This window comes from Ylistrum balloti, unplaced genomic scaffold (genome assembly GCF_031769215.1).
Source record: "Ylistrum balloti isolate Yb309-2 unplaced genomic scaffold, AGI_CSIRO_Ybal_v1 Utg369762, whole genome shotgun sequence".
NCBI classification, from domain to species: domain Eukaryota; kingdom Metazoa; phylum Mollusca; class Bivalvia; order Pectinida; family Pectinidae; genus Ylistrum; species Ylistrum balloti.
Window position 1 is genome coordinate 1,021,803 of NW_026781960.1, and position 16,361 is coordinate 1,038,163.

General features: G+C 34.7%; 1 protein-coding gene across 1 annotated transcript in view; it reads right to left on the reverse strand.

Annotated features, from left to right (window-relative positions):
• Positions 1 to 16,361, reverse strand: part of LOC132543692 (bone morphogenetic protein receptor type-2-like) — a 79,928-nt gene that overhangs the window by 24,856 nt on the left and 38,711 nt on the right. The gene's annotated exons all lie outside the window — the stretch shown is intronic.

Consider the following 16,361-nt stretch of genomic DNA (forward strand, 5'->3'; position numbering starts at 1 on the left):
TGAACATTGAAGAGCAATCACAACATAACGAGACATGCTCAATTAAACTGCTTTATTTACTGTTAACAATATTATACACATGTCTACCAGTTTGTTATCACAACATAACGAGACATGCTCAATTAAACTGCTTTATTTACTGTTAACAATATTATACACTTGTCTACCAGTTTGTTATCACAACATAACGAGACATCCTCAATTAAACTGCTTTATTTACAGTTAACAATATTATACACATGTCTACCAGTTTGTTATCACAACATAACGAGACATCCTCAATTAAACTGCTTTATTTACTGTTAACAATATTATACACATGTCTACCAGTTTGTTATCACAACATAACGAGACATCCTCCATTAAACTGCTTTATTTACTGTTAACAATATTATACACATGTCTACCAGTTTGTTATCACAACATAACGAGACATCCTCAATTAAACTGCTTTATTTACTGTTAACAATATTATACACATGTCTACCAGTTTGTTAACAAATCTATTAGCAAATTTTTGTTTCAAATTTTCTTCCTAACTATAACAGTTATTTCAGGATTTATAAATCTGTCTGAAGTATTGATAATTTCTGGGCATTCAGATGCTGGAAACTTCAGATATAGTACCAGATCACATTTCTGAGACACACAGAAAGTCTGTTTAGAAAAATCCATCCTTAAATCCCAGCCTGTATATACATATAAACAGTAACACCTTTGATTCTGAACAGCTGGACGGAAAGCATATCTTGCCTTCAATCTTAAACAATATTGCATCACAAATGTACAGTAATTTTACTGAGATTTCATTTCACACAACTTTTTGACCATCATGGATTTTATCACAAAATCTGCTGCCGCATACATCCTTTGATTCTGGTCCACATAATTGTTATATTTCATCAGGTTGTCAATCTGTTTACATAAACAACATAGATCATTGCAAGACCAGACCATCTCTGTCAATGGTCAATACTATTCTGATTTCTGGGATAGATATCTTGTTTAATATACATCCAGTCACATTCAAAATTCCATGTCTTGTTTTAATGATGAATTTACATGATTTTCAATATCATATCACAATGTCAGCCATTATGTCACCTGGTTCCTGATTTTAGTAAACAGTACTAAGATACAGGTCTCCAACAAGTAATGCTTAGAAATAGAAAGTCTCACAAAACAAGCTTTTCATAAATTAAAGGTTGCAAAAGATTCACAATTCATATACCATTTATTACTAAATAGATATCTAATCCTTTTCTCTCACAAAATCCAGGACTTCATTAAGTCATCAATTTATCCCTGAGATTCCGTTTAGACCAGACCACAACAATCGATAGTTAGAGCAATATTTTTGTTTTTAGGATTAGATAGGTTGATCAATATATACATACAATATTAACCAGCGAATTTGGTATGTCAGCTTATGGTGAATTTATTGCTCAACATACATAATCCCTACACAATCAACATCGGATAACTGGACGGAAATGATATCAAACTTTCCCTTGACTTCCCTTACCAGAGTAGACAGTAACAGAACCTAATGAATGTTTTATTTATGTTCAATCACCTTTGTTACAGAGGACCAAGAAGCTCTACACTGATAACCATCTTATATAAAATGGAATGATTTCTGAATGTGTACATTTGGAACCAAGGGGAAGAACTCCATTATTACAGCTTGGAACTATCAATGTCAGCAATTTGTCTTTGTTTTTAAATATTTTGCTCTAATGTTTATATTGACAACTGCACAGGATACAAATTACACAAAATTTCTATAATTTCTGAAACCAGGAAGTCAAAATCCAACGATGACAATAAATGTGTCTGACTTTTCAAGTCATCAATGTGAAATGTTATTGTCATGCATACCAATTAATTGTGAATTTTACAATTCTTTCAAGATATTGTTGTTCAGTAGAAGTATGTATTGTTTATCAAAACCCAGCTCTTGGTATAGCTGTCAGGAAACCTGCATGCAATTAATGCTATTGTAGAAAAGCCAGGAGTTACACTGCAGAAAACATTAACAGTAATCTGCTTCTGATTGGCACAATTATTGGATTTTTCACTTTAAAATAGTGTTTAAGCCTGCAGTTTCTGTCATTTTTAGCTCTTTATTATATAATCAATGTTTAAGACCAGAAAACCTTGTAACTGACTCAGCTATTATGAAATTTACATAACAAACCTTTTGTGGCCATTTTATTCCAGAATATTGTTTTGTTTATGTGGCTATGCTTAATGCTTCAAGTTAAGAAAATCTCAAATGATTTCTGGATTGAGATGCAAACTGAGGGGTCAAAACATCAATGGTTTTAAGTTGAGTAGAAAGTCCGTATTTGATACTGCAATCAGGTACTGGGTTTTTTATTTAATGATTATTTTATTGCAGAAAGTTCGTAAAATAGGACACAAGTTTTACCAACTTATTAAGCCCTCTCCATTACATAGTTTATACACCAATACTTAAACAACAAGCAATGTAACAATATATATATATAATAATTTTTGATTGAAATATAAGGGAAGGAGTGAAGAGAAGGAAGGAGGGTAGGTAAAGAGGGAAGAAGGGAGCATATAGTACAAAGGAGGAAAGGTGGGGAATGCAGGTATTGGGGAAGACCTGACCTTAGTGTGTGGTTCAACAGGGTGGTTTGACCATCTAGTGATGTAATAATGGCTGTCCCTAGGACACTTAACACCAACTGCTATGAGTGAATCAGATGTGACTTCTGTATGTTGTTCAGAGAGGTTGCCACCAAATAATACAAGGAGACCCTATCTGGCTGACAATGTTGACAGGCGATAAACCCTACAGCTAAATAACATCCTAAAACATCGACTACATTAACTGGTCAGCCTTTTTTCTACATAATTAATATGTAACGATGTAATTCCCTGTGATAACAAAGGCCACTATGTAAAGTTATGAACTAACATGTATTGCTGAACAAGTGCACATTAAGTAATTATAAGGATTGCATAAACAAACTATGGATTTCATTAGCAGGCAATATAATGCCTTTATCATTCCTTGGTGGAAAAGAATAATTGGTATGAACTTTCCCTGTCGTGTACAATGTACATAGCTTGCAGCAAAAATGCAGGTGTTTTTTTTTTTATTTTTTTTTATTTCATTGATCACTGGACTTGCATTAAGACTTGGTAACTGTAGCTTGTAACATTCTGCTACATATATACAAACACTGACATCATCAATTTTATAATACCTTTGGGTATTACCTGTACCCTGATCTCATTATCTTTTCCAGACCTGATTTTTTTTTCTTTTTATGCATCATTACTAAATAAAAATTCCATCACAGTCATCATGTACTTTCTGCAGCTTGTCTAGTTATATAAGAGAATTACAGCGAACGAAAACAATGAACAACATTAATAATCTAATGTTTCACTTTGCTGATATTTCTGAAAATAGGAGTCTATAAAGGCTATCTGCCACTTTTTATTGATAATACTTTAAATGATATACCGAGTAACCAACGGGAGGACATGAAAACCTTCATCAATTTTGAATTAAAAAATCAGTAAAACCACTGAGTGAAAAGCCAAAATCCACAATATAACAACGGTTCATTAAGGCCATAGCACTACCATTTTAAACGAGTTTACAATGGTCCAGAGGAATAATGAAGACGAGAAACACATTGTGATGAAGGACAATATCTGATAAAGATTTACCTTTGACCTTTACAAATTCCTTTAAGATACTATGACAAGTACAGTCTAACCCTTGGCAAAGCCTGGGGTTAAAAAATCTAGAATCACCTCATCTGGTAGAGATTTCTCTGTCCTACCCTCTAGCAAGGGAAAGATCCTATTATTCATTAACCTGCAATAACATTACCTATTTTGAAATTTTGTGCAAGGTCACATGAAAAAGTTTAAATGTTGAGAAAGGACTTTAAAATGATGATTCAGTGAATCAGCACAAAAACATATTAAGAAATTGTATATAGCTTTGAGCAAGAAGCAGATCACAGTTGATGATGCTTATCCTTGAGAAATCTATATTGTCTGGTGTGTGTGCAACAGTTACCTAGTGAGAGTAATTAACACAACCACACCAGATGGTTCACATGTAATATTATAAACACATCGGTTTTAAAATAAAATCTTTGAGTGGCTACAAAATTTCAAGCATTAGAAAATGTAAAAATGTGTTTTTATTTATTCATTTGTTTAATCAAATTTATTCATGGCCTTTTAAAATGGTCTGAACATGATCAGATCAAGGCGGATAAGATTTTAGAAATAATGTTGAACCAGATTCGTCAGTTGTGAACCATGTTGACAAGTGTTAATAATGAATTTGATTTCCAAGAATATCTGTTTTTATATTCAATCTCATCTCAATGCCAGAAAGTTGTCCCTCCTTAAATAAAAAAAGAGAGCTACACATACATAGAGATGAAATCTTAAAGGTTGAAATATCTTATTTTTTTGATTGGAAACTATCTACTTTCTGAGAGTCAAAAAGGCTGAAATCATGCCACCAACAAAAGATTTTCATCTGTAATATGTACAGTTGAACAAAATCAATCTACAATCTGTAACGTAAGAGGAAAGAAGATCTAAGACAATAGGCAGTGGTGCCTCGACTAATCCTGTTAGCACTTTTATTGAGCTATCACTTCAGTAGGTAGATAAGCCTATATTTTCAGTACAAAACCAGTAACATCACAACACAAATACCTTTACAAAGAATTGAGATGGCTGGTTTTGCTTTTGTCTTGGGTTTGTAAAATTCAATTGTTCACACGAAGATGTGACCATTAAGTAACATCATTACAATAAAATCAGCCCATTTTTACCTCCTGATTTCTTAAAGGATTTGACAATAAAGTGTGATGATAGTGAGTAATGCGCAGCTTCTGGGTCTCTCGTGTAAAATATAGCATACACTTTGATCAAGCTTGGCAGTCTATTATTCCGTTTTAATCACTATGGAGAGTTGTGTACTCAGTTTTATCTACCACATTTCTGGTATGATCATGCCACTAGACTTTTCAGCACCTGAATTTCTCAAGATCCATCAGACATTTTAAACCAAGTTTCATGATGTGGTTAACGTCACCAAGTTAACAGGTACAATGTTCAGGTACAAAACAGTAAAACCTTACACTACTAATATTTAAAGAAAAACCTTGTTATACTGCCAACCTTGTACAGTTAAACCTTGTTATACTGCCAACAGTGTCCAGTTAACTGATTGTTATACTGCCAACAGTGTCCAGTTAACTGATTGTTATGCTGCCAACAGTGTCCAGTAAACTGATTGTTATACTGCCAACAGTGTCCAGTTAACTGATTGTTATACTGCCAACAGTGTCCAGTTAACTGATTGTTATACTGCCAACAGTGTCCAGTTAACTGATTGTTATACTGCCAACAGTGTCCAGTAAACTGATTGTTATACTGCCAACAGTGTCCAGTTAACTGATTGTTATACTGCCAACAGTGTCCAGTAAACTGATTGTTATACTGCCAACAGTGTCCAGTTAAACAGTTGTCGTTGTACATTATAAGACCTTCTGATACCGCCAACATAAACTTCTACATGCGATTGTGTAACAAGAGTGTTACAAGAGTTAACATCTAATATATATTTGCAAATGTTGATTAATGTCCCAGTCACAAACATATTTTTACGAATTTGAACAGAAGCCCAATTCTCTTGGCGATGGTCATGAAATGTATTTTTTCAGTTGAGCTGTAATGATCAAGCAGCCGTTACTGTCATCAAACAGATTCAATCACCAGGTAGATGTCTAGCGGTGAAGACAGGCAACATAACATCATCATGAGGAATTCATCCACTAGTAGGCTGTACAACAGTGCATGGAGAACAAATTGATGAAATAATACATCAAATTTATTTTGAATTTGGTCTTACATATAGAATTTTTAGAATTCTGCATCACAGTATGATGTTGCAAGGTCAGAAGCAATAATCCAAAATGCTTTGATTATAGGTTGACTTAGAATCACCATCCCCTGGTATAATTATTGACCTAGTAGCAATCTCAGGTCAGTACACACTATCTTTTGAGTCATATGTCTTTTAAGGTACATTATATGGTCACTGACTATTTAGGTGGTTCAAACAACTATTATCAGACACTTGGTCACTGCAGACATTTGATCTCAGACAAGAAATGGTCAGTCATTAATGGGAAACCTAATTCAGGATAAGTACAGTGTGAAAATGGAAGTGCCAGACAAGGAAAATTATGGACATCAGAGTTGCCCTGATACAGGATCTCTATACAATTAACTCACGAACTGTAGACACAACAGAGTCTCTCATTATTGTAGGCCACAAGGCCCTGATACTGGATATCTATACTATCAACTCAGCTAACTGTGGACAGTGACAGTTGTCATTGTAGGCCATGAGGCCCTGATACTGGATATCTATACTATCAACTCAGCTAACTGTGGACAGTGACAGTTGTCATTGTAGGCCACAAGGCCCTGATACTGGATATCTATACTATCAACTCAGCTAACTGTGGACAGTGACAGTTGTCATTGTAGGCCACCAGGCTCTGATACTGGATTTCTGAATTCACCCTTTTATTGGATGGCCCTAATACTGAATTATCCACCAACTGTGGACACTACAGCAACTCAAGCTATAACAATTAGCTTTGGACCAAATGTTTTCTTGATTTTTCAATTTTCATTAATTATTTCATAGCCTTTTGAAATAATAGGTTACAAACATAAACAAGAGGCCTATAGGGCCTGCATTGTTTACCTGGCTATTCGCTATGATTTAACAAAGTTTTTCAAGTTTGACAGCAATTGCTGAAATAATTCCCCTATCGTGTCTGAGCAATGTTGTCAAACAGAAGTCAGATTCACTATTCATAAAAATTGCTTCAGACCAAACTTGGACAATATCCTTGTAAGGTACAAGGATTTTCAAGGATTTAAATTTCTCCAATTGGTCTACGAACCTCCTGCCCATTGAGCCTAGATCCACAATTTATACAGAACAAATTCCCTTTCACCCAAGCATACTTCACACAAAATTTGAGCAACATATATCCATTCATTACTACAGGAGGACTAGATTTTAAAAGAATTTTCTAGGTTTCCCCACTTGGCCCCTGCCCGGGAGCCCCTAAGATCTAACATATATATAAAATTGATCCCTTTCATCCAAGAATGCTTCAGACCATATTTGGGCAATATCCATTCATTCCTACATGAAGAGTAGAATTTCAAAGAATTTCCCCTTTTTGGCCCTGCCCCTTTATGTCCCTAATAATTATTCCCAATTCCTCTAAGGATGCTTCTGACCAAACCTGGTTAAAATCTGTTCAATTGTTCAGGAGTAGTACCGATTTTTAGAAAAAAAGTTAATGGACACAGCACCATGGCGTAAGCCTCTTCAGCCAAAACCATTATTTGTCATAGTGTGACCTCAAATCAGGAATGATTAATTGTACAAAAAACAAACAGTTCAATAGTATCTGTAGATATGTTTTAAGTGGTCTTTTATGTCTAGTATATATATGTTGTATAGTAAATGAATACTGCGGTAGTCCTGCCCATGTCTGGAAGCCCCCAACCCCTGTCCTTACCTCTTCCCAACCTCTGACCATGCACAACAAGCCACAGTCTACTTTTCTTGAATATTAATTTCAGTATTTAATGTACATAATTATATTCCACCATCATATGATCTTGAAACTAGGTACAAAATGAAATCTACAGAAAACATCACAGATGGTTTGTTATATAAATCCATTATAAGAGGTGTAATGAGTTAGAGCCAGTCTGTGGTGCCATGACAACCAGTATGACCACTAGAAGTGGTCAGTGAGTCTGATACAAACAGACTGGACAGGAAAGTTAACAGGGCTATCAATCACCTCACACACAGGCTTGGTCTCCTGGCTGGTCTTTCCAGAGATGATAGAACAGATAAGAGGAACTCTGTCACAACAGAAATCCATCACCCTTTCACCAACTCTACACAATGTACAGTATATATTCACAGACGGTGACATTAATGTAACCACACCAATATAACATTTGACAGGTTCTCAAACACTCTCAAAAGGATTCTTGAATCTAACTCTCAATGTATGTCTTTTCCCTTTAAAGGCTTTCACATGGCACCAACAGAACTAATGCACCACAATATATGTGTTCTGAACTCCAAGACAAATAGAATTCTTGATCATATCAGCGTAAACCTTACAGGATCAATTTTATTATTTTGACTTCTACCAAAATAAATTTGTAGGATCCAGCCAACTAGAATAGCTTGCATGTTCCAATCTTTCTATTTGGCTACTTGGTTCTTCCTTCCAGTATAACAAGTAATTGAATCCTATGCATTTTTGTGAGACACTCATAGACTTGATTCCGTCTGATGAGCCATATTTATTTAAACCAAATAAAGATTTAATCTTAGACTTCTTAGTCTGAAGGCTTCAACAATTTCTAGGAAAACCCAGAGGATCAATGGGCTTGACCAGCTCCCTTATTCACCAGATTCTGAAAGCTGTTGAGAACAGCCAAGGTCAGTGATTGTTCTCCTAATGGATCAGTTCTGAATGCTTGAATCAGGACATGTCCCTTAGTTTGCACGGCTGTCTTGTTTTCTGTACAGTGGTAATAACATTACACAGGAAATATTCTCAACACAAACACGTTTTCACTAGAAAGTGGACGCCACAAAATAATGTGTCCTTAATTGACCAACGGATTTGGTCAGCACTAAAAGAGTCTGGTGGACCAATATCTTGACTTACACACAAATAGTCAGCAGGAAGGATTGTCCATTTTCCATTACTGATACAACGGTCAGATTTTCTGATAAACAAAAAAGATAATCTCAAGATTGTTAAAAACTCATCAGATGTCCATTTCTGACTGTCATGTGATGCAGGCTGGATATTTGTTGGACATTTGTTCACAATATTGTTTACACCTCAGTTGACAGTACAAAAAGACCTTGGTGGTCTCTGTTGGAAATAAAATTGACAAGTTCAAGGTCACCATAAAAGGCTTGCTGTGCTGATTAGCTTTACTAAATATTAATGGACTTGCAAATATTATCAATAACAAAACATGATAATGATCCCATTAATGCTACCATAAAATTTGCCAGAGATGTTTATTAGTGTCATATCCAATAATTCTATTGTTTTGAAAGACTGAAGGTCAAATTATATTGATAATAATGACCTATTTAGGTTTTTATCTGACAGGACATGGAATTATTATTTCATTTTTCTTCTTCTCCCCTCCAAAATATAAATCTGTGTTTTGACAATCAGAACTGAATGACCTGATTTTGCCAAGGTCATGTAGAGATTTGGGTTGGGATTGGTTGTTGTATGGAGATGACATACAACATAAGCTCCTTTGCCACTCCATTCATCATCAGTTAATATTGTTATAAGCTTTCTCGACCATCCTAGATTTCACCTCTTTTAACTTTATAATGGCATCAAGGGAAAAGTAAGGAATTATTCTATAGTGAAATAAATTCTATTTTGACAACATTTTACAAGCAAAACAATTATCATATACATACAAATGTCTGGTCCTGTATTTATGCATTAGTGACTACATCTACTTCTGATGAACAGACAGATTTGCTAAGCATTCTAAAGACACTGATCAGTCTATGGTATTCTAAAAACATCTGCCCAAGGCCAAGTTTCTTATACACCACAAGAGGAAAGTAGTAACTTGGTCAACAAAATAATCAGATCAAAAATCATTACGGTCAGGACTGGTCAAGGCCTTTCTGTAATTTGCCATTTTTCACAAGTAAGTTGAGAGTGATTACGTCCAAGCAGCAATCATATTTACCAAATTTGGTCAAATCGAACACCCCCTTTCATCAATTAAATGACAGAAAGTTAAAATCATGCTGATCAAAGGTATAGAGCCAAACAATTGGAGTAAAAAGATTTTTTTAAAACGTCACATGTTAAAGAGAAAAAAGTGATATCAAGATGTTTTATTCTACAAGCACACATTTTTAAACTGTTATTTACATCTCTCTAGACTTCAGTGAACAGCTTCAGTGTATATTTACATCTCTCTAGACTTCAGTGAACAGCTTCAGTGTATATTTACATCTCTCTAGACTTCAGTGAACAGCTTCAGTGTATATTTACATCTCTCTAGACTTCAGTGAACAGCTTCAGTGTATATTTACATCTCTCTAGACTTCAGTGAACAGCTTCAGTGTATATTTACATCTCTCTAGACTTCAGTGAACAGCTTCAGTGTATATTTACATCTCTCTAGACTTCAGTGAACAGCTTCAGTGTATATTTACATCTCTCTAGACTTCAGTGAACAGCTTCAGTGTATATTTACATCTCTCTAGACTTCAGTGAACAGCTTCAGTGTATATTTACAAGTCTATGAAAAATAATATAGTGTCTATTTACAAGTCTACAGAAAAATGACAGCGAATAATTCATGAAAGCCAATAAGTACAGTAAATTAGTCTCAGCATGCTGTACAAAAAAGTTTGTATCAGGTTTTGTTATGGCTGGGTGTTTGGCACACATCTACAAAAGTGCTAGTTTTATCACCAAACTACACCAGTTTCTTATCATCGTGGTTCCTATCTAGCTATTTGTCACATGATAAACTGTTATAACATTATCGAGTTTCACCCACCATTCCCTGGATGATATTGCCTGTAAAATCAGTTCCTAACACAGCCAATGTAGCATAAAACAGCATATTGTGTCCAATTTGCTTCAACCATAATCTTAACTTTATTGCATCGTGCTACAAGTATTTTAATGTAGATCTTTAAAATGAGTCAACTTTTCTTTCTTTCTCTTATTAAGACAGAAAAGACAGAAAAAATCTAGTGTTAAGTTATATCAATTCTTTCTCTCATTAAGACAGAAAAAATCTAGTGTTAAGTAATATATATTTTTGCTCTTTTGAAGACAGAAAAATTCTAGTGCTGAGTAATATCAATTATTTCTCTTGTAAAGACAGAAAAAATCTATTGTAATATGGAACATTGATAGGTAAGATAATTTGGATTTTAACAGATTTTTGTTATCGCAAAGCGATAATGTCAAGAGTGAATAATCCAATATTTCAGAGAGATGTTGACAGATATTAATTATTGTAAGATGTACATTTCAGTAAAATGATGTAACCTCCCTCCCCCCATCAAACGATACAAAATATTGTTTCTAAGACACAACTTAGTCAATAGGATAACTATGGTAGTTTAGTAATCATCAACACATGTTGAATCAGCTTATACATAGTTATCTGTACAGAATATGATGATATCAGGAAACTGAGGGATATAAATATACACCTATCTCTGTCTCCATCATGTATACACTGTTAAGTAATTTCATTAGTAATTATATGTTCAATAGGACAATATAGCCAGCTTTTGGAAGCAATCACCAAACTTCTGGTAATTCACATGTGCAAACATGAGACAATGTTTTAAGATATCTATCTGATTGAATGGAAAAAAAGTCCTTCCAAACTTGTGGATAACGTATGACAGATACCTAGATTTATAACATGTATGGTGAACAATCTCAGATTACCCTACAACATGTATGGTGAACAATCTCAGAGTACCCTACAACATGTATGGTGAACAATCTCAGAGTACCCTACAACATGTCTGGTGAACAATCTCACAGTACCCTACAACATGTATGGTGAACAATCTCAAGAGTACCCTACAACATGTATGGTGAACAATCTCAAGAGTACCCTACAACATGTATGGTGAACAATCTCAAGAGTACCCTACAACATGTATGGTGAATAATCTCAGAGTACCCTACAACATGTATGGTGAACAATCTCAGAGTACCCTACATCATGTATGGTGAACAATCTCAGAGTACCCTACAACATGTATGGTGAACAATCTCAGACTACCCTACAACATGTCTGGTGAACAATCTCAAGAGTACCCTACAACATGTATGGTGAACAATCTCAGAGTACCCTACAACATGTATGGTGAACAATCTCAAACTACCCTACAACATGTATGGTGAACAATCTCAGAGTACCCTACAACATGTGTGGTGAACAATCTCAGAGTACCCTACAACATGTGTGGTGAACAATCTCAGACTACCCTACAACATGTATGGTGAACAATCTCAGAGTACCCTACAACATGTGTGGTGAACAATCTCAGAGTACCCTACAACATGTGTGGTGAACAATCTCAGAGTACCCTACAACATGTGTGGTGAACAATCTCAGAGTACCCTACAACATGTTACTATGTACAATCTTCTGAATTCACTGATGTTTTGTTATTTAACTTACCATAATGAAAGATAGATGTGCTTATGTTAGTCAATATAATTTTATCATATACATTATAATGAAAACTGTTTAATATCATGTGCCATTTTGTCAGGAGAAAATAATAACCAAAATATGACATTAATAGTTGATATTGGTTTTTTTGGACATCTAAACTTAGAAGTGCAAATTTTGAGGAGCCAAACTGACTTGTTTCTTATATGCATTGTTTGAAGACTAATAATTTGAAATTTATTTTGATTTTCCGATAAACATAATGATTCTTTTTAGCCTTCCTTTGTTCATTCTTTGAAATATGTAACTTTGTCACAAATCATCATAAACAATCACATCATATTCACAGTAAGCTTACTTGTGGTCTAATTCTTCGCTGCATAATTCATTGTTTTCTTTGCGCATCGCTAACAAAAATAGCTTACAGCAAGACGAACTGTCACCTTTCATTGAGTGTTATATAAGTATTTATTTTCAATGGCAAATCAGTTGTCATGAAATATGGCATAAGAAAAAACTCGGTTAGAGAACCTTCCATATAATACGTTATATGTAATATTTATGCTACAGCTGCATATACATAAGCGACCAAGATTTAAGCGACCAAGTCTTAAGCGACCAAGATGTAAGTGACAAAGACGTAAGCAGCCAAGACGTAAGCGACCAAGATGTTCGCGACCAAGACATAAGCGAGCAAGATGTTAGCGAGCAAAACATCAGCGACCCCCTGCAGCTTTTCAGGTAACATGTAATCATTTTCTATATTCAATTAATCCAGAAATGATTTCATGAAATTTGCAGTTCAAATCTTTTATTTTATCATCCATGTAAATTTAAGGATTTGGACATAAGTAATGAGGATATTGTCATGCTGCAGATTGGTGTCCCATCAATTATTGTAAAGAAAAAAAAACAACAATATCATCATAAATTATGTAAAATTCCACTCGTGTCTGATTATTTCTTCATATCTTTTGAAAAATATTTTTGAATTGATACCGACATGCATACTAAAGACTCGTTTTCAGGAAGCTTCGGCTGCATGTTGGAAAACTGACTTGGCAAACACAATCGTGACAACTTCCAAGTGAGAAAGGTATAAAACCAATTTCAATGCTTAAATAAGCCAATCAAAAATCAATTACACCAGACTTCTCTTTCCCTAGCAGGACCCTACAGGTAAGAGGGATGATCAATTGTTCAGAGTCATTGAGGATTGAAAAGTTGCCCAGTATGGCGGTGACAATGTTTACATAACGCATCTAGGTGTGATGCATCGGTCATCAACTGTACTTTTATTTCAAACAAATTTGTCATGCATGGTTGGATTTGTTAGCATTAATTTAATTTGTCCATTCATCCAATCATACCTGATCCGTTCTTTATCCTTCCTCTATCATGTTCTGACCATTTAAGGCCTTTGCGTATTGAAACAGATATTGTGAATTCTATTGTTTTACTGTGAAAGCGGTAAACTGGGATCTGTTCTAAATGCTGTTTAGTGACAGTGACATCAATTTCTGAGATCAAAGATTTCAGACATCTACCATATTATCATTCTTAAAGGAGTTTTGTAGTTTGAGCCTATATAAGCCACACCCCTGACACACCATTGTTTTGGGCTAATTAGTACAACCTCAAGTGTTAACAGTTCCGAGTGGCCCAGTTCTATTGAGGCGACAGGAACACAGCACAAGTGTCCAGCTAGCATTGTAACTATACATACCCTATATGTCATAAATCAAATAATGTTGTTTATCACGATGCTTTGCGACTCACATTGATATAACTCTCAGTTCTGATCATTTCTTTCAAGAGAGTTCAAATGTGATCTTTGACCTTTGATTGGAAAGAGCCAAAGTCCTTTGTGTCTCTTCAGATTCTAAAATCATCAGCATCATCAACTTTTCATTCACAAATCTTAACGCTGGTGGTAGAACATGTTTACCATTCTAAAATAATTGTGATTTTCACTGTGTATTTTCATAGGATCATTTTTTTCATGATATCCCTAATAAACTCTGTGATGATAGCCAAAAGATGGCTGACATCTTTCCGGTTGAGGCATATGATTGGCATTGACATTGGAGAAATTTATCATAATGACATGCTACAATGTGTCATCAACAAGTGAAGTTGAGGGTACAATACTCAACTGTGTCTGGTGATAAAACCACAATCCATGATCTAATCTTCAGCATCTGCATAAAAACAAACATACTATCACCTAGATCTATCAGCTAGGACAACAAGGGCCGTCAGAGACCGGTTATGCTCCACGAATGGGACAAAATTGAAGTATTAGAAATAACAAAGGGCAGTTAGAGAGTTATGATTCTTGTGTAATGCCCTTCGACTTGTTGTTAATACCTCTTATAGTTCAAGTGTAATGCTCCAGACAAAATTTAAGTATGAAAAATAAAAAAGGGTAATAACTCCTAAATTATGCACAAAAAAAGATGATGGTTCTTGTGCACTGCACTTCTCCATATTGAGATTCATCTACCTTTGAAGATTCATGTTGATAACTCTTATAGTTTAAGTGTAATGCTCCAAATAAAATCTTAGTATAAAAAGTGCAATAACTAAAAAATTATGCAAGAAAGAGTGATGGTTTTTATGCACTGTACTTCTCCTTATTCAGATCTATCTATGCATTAAGTTTTATGTTGATATCTCATATAGTTTTTGTGTAATGCTCCAGACAAAGTTATGATGTACAAAAGGATGGACAAAGCAGTGACTGTATGTTCTTCATTGCGGGAGTATAAGGTGACATCTAAAAGTTCCATAGTTGACACCAACTCTTATGTAAGATATTCAGTGGTACTTGAACACAGAATGATCATTTTGAATGTGAGAGCATTATCTACATGTGGGCTTTCCAGAACATAAAGATAAGATGTGCTCCTTCGTGAAGTCTTTTCCGTGCTTTTCCCCCTATGGTATAATATCGAAAATCACCTTTTAATTTACAACAGGAGTTATTTCCACTTAAGACATTAAAATGTAAATAGCTAAGACATTCTAAAGGAATGAATTGCAAAACTTCAAATTTGAAGCCAAAATGTTGAACCAGTTGCACTTAATAACTGTAGAATTCCCCCCTAACAGTAGTTACAGAGAAGAAATGAAATTGAAAATTGCTTATTTAGTTTAAATTTTCTTCCTGCATAAATATCCACATATCAAATCGTATCGTATTACAGCATCTACTGCTTTCCCTAAAATCAACTTCATTTATTCAGGCAAAGTCGAGGGAATATGGGCTGGGTCTAGGAAAAAATTTGTTTATGTAGCTGTTTGTACTGACTTAGTTAAATGAAGTTAGTCTACTGAAGTGTGTTTAAATAAACACAAACAAACAGCTCTTCTCCCTCCGGGAAGCATAAGTCTCGACAAAATTTACAACTGATTGTCAGTTAATGACTTTTTATAGCGACTAAACAAAGGCCAGTCAATATTTTATCATAGTTTGTTATGGCTCTGTTGACAATAATACAGTGAGTCAAGTCCAAATGTGACATCAGTAGGTGTTTTGCAGATTGACCTACATCCTGTAAAAGAAATCCAGTCACTGGGGATCTGACCCAACATCTGAGGATGTTGATACAGTACAGGCAATGTGGGACCTCTATCATTGTCAATAAGTTTCACATAACACTAATCACATTAGTATGGACTAAGATTTCACCAACACCATCCACCGATGTCCACAGGGACAAATAATGTCTGTCTTGAGTTCAAATCCTTCCAACCTCATAAGTAACACAGTACATCATTTGTACTTACTAGTTTACCATAAAATATCTATCATCATCAGTAAACCTACAGGAACAACTACAGACACAATCATCACAACTATATTTCTTTCTTCATTTTTTGTTTAAGTATAAAAGTTGTATAACCTGCAATTATTGCATATAATCTATAATTTTACTATAGAAGAAGAATAAGATCTATTCTCAGAGAATTGTCAGAGCTAAGAAATTATAAATGTATTAAACTAC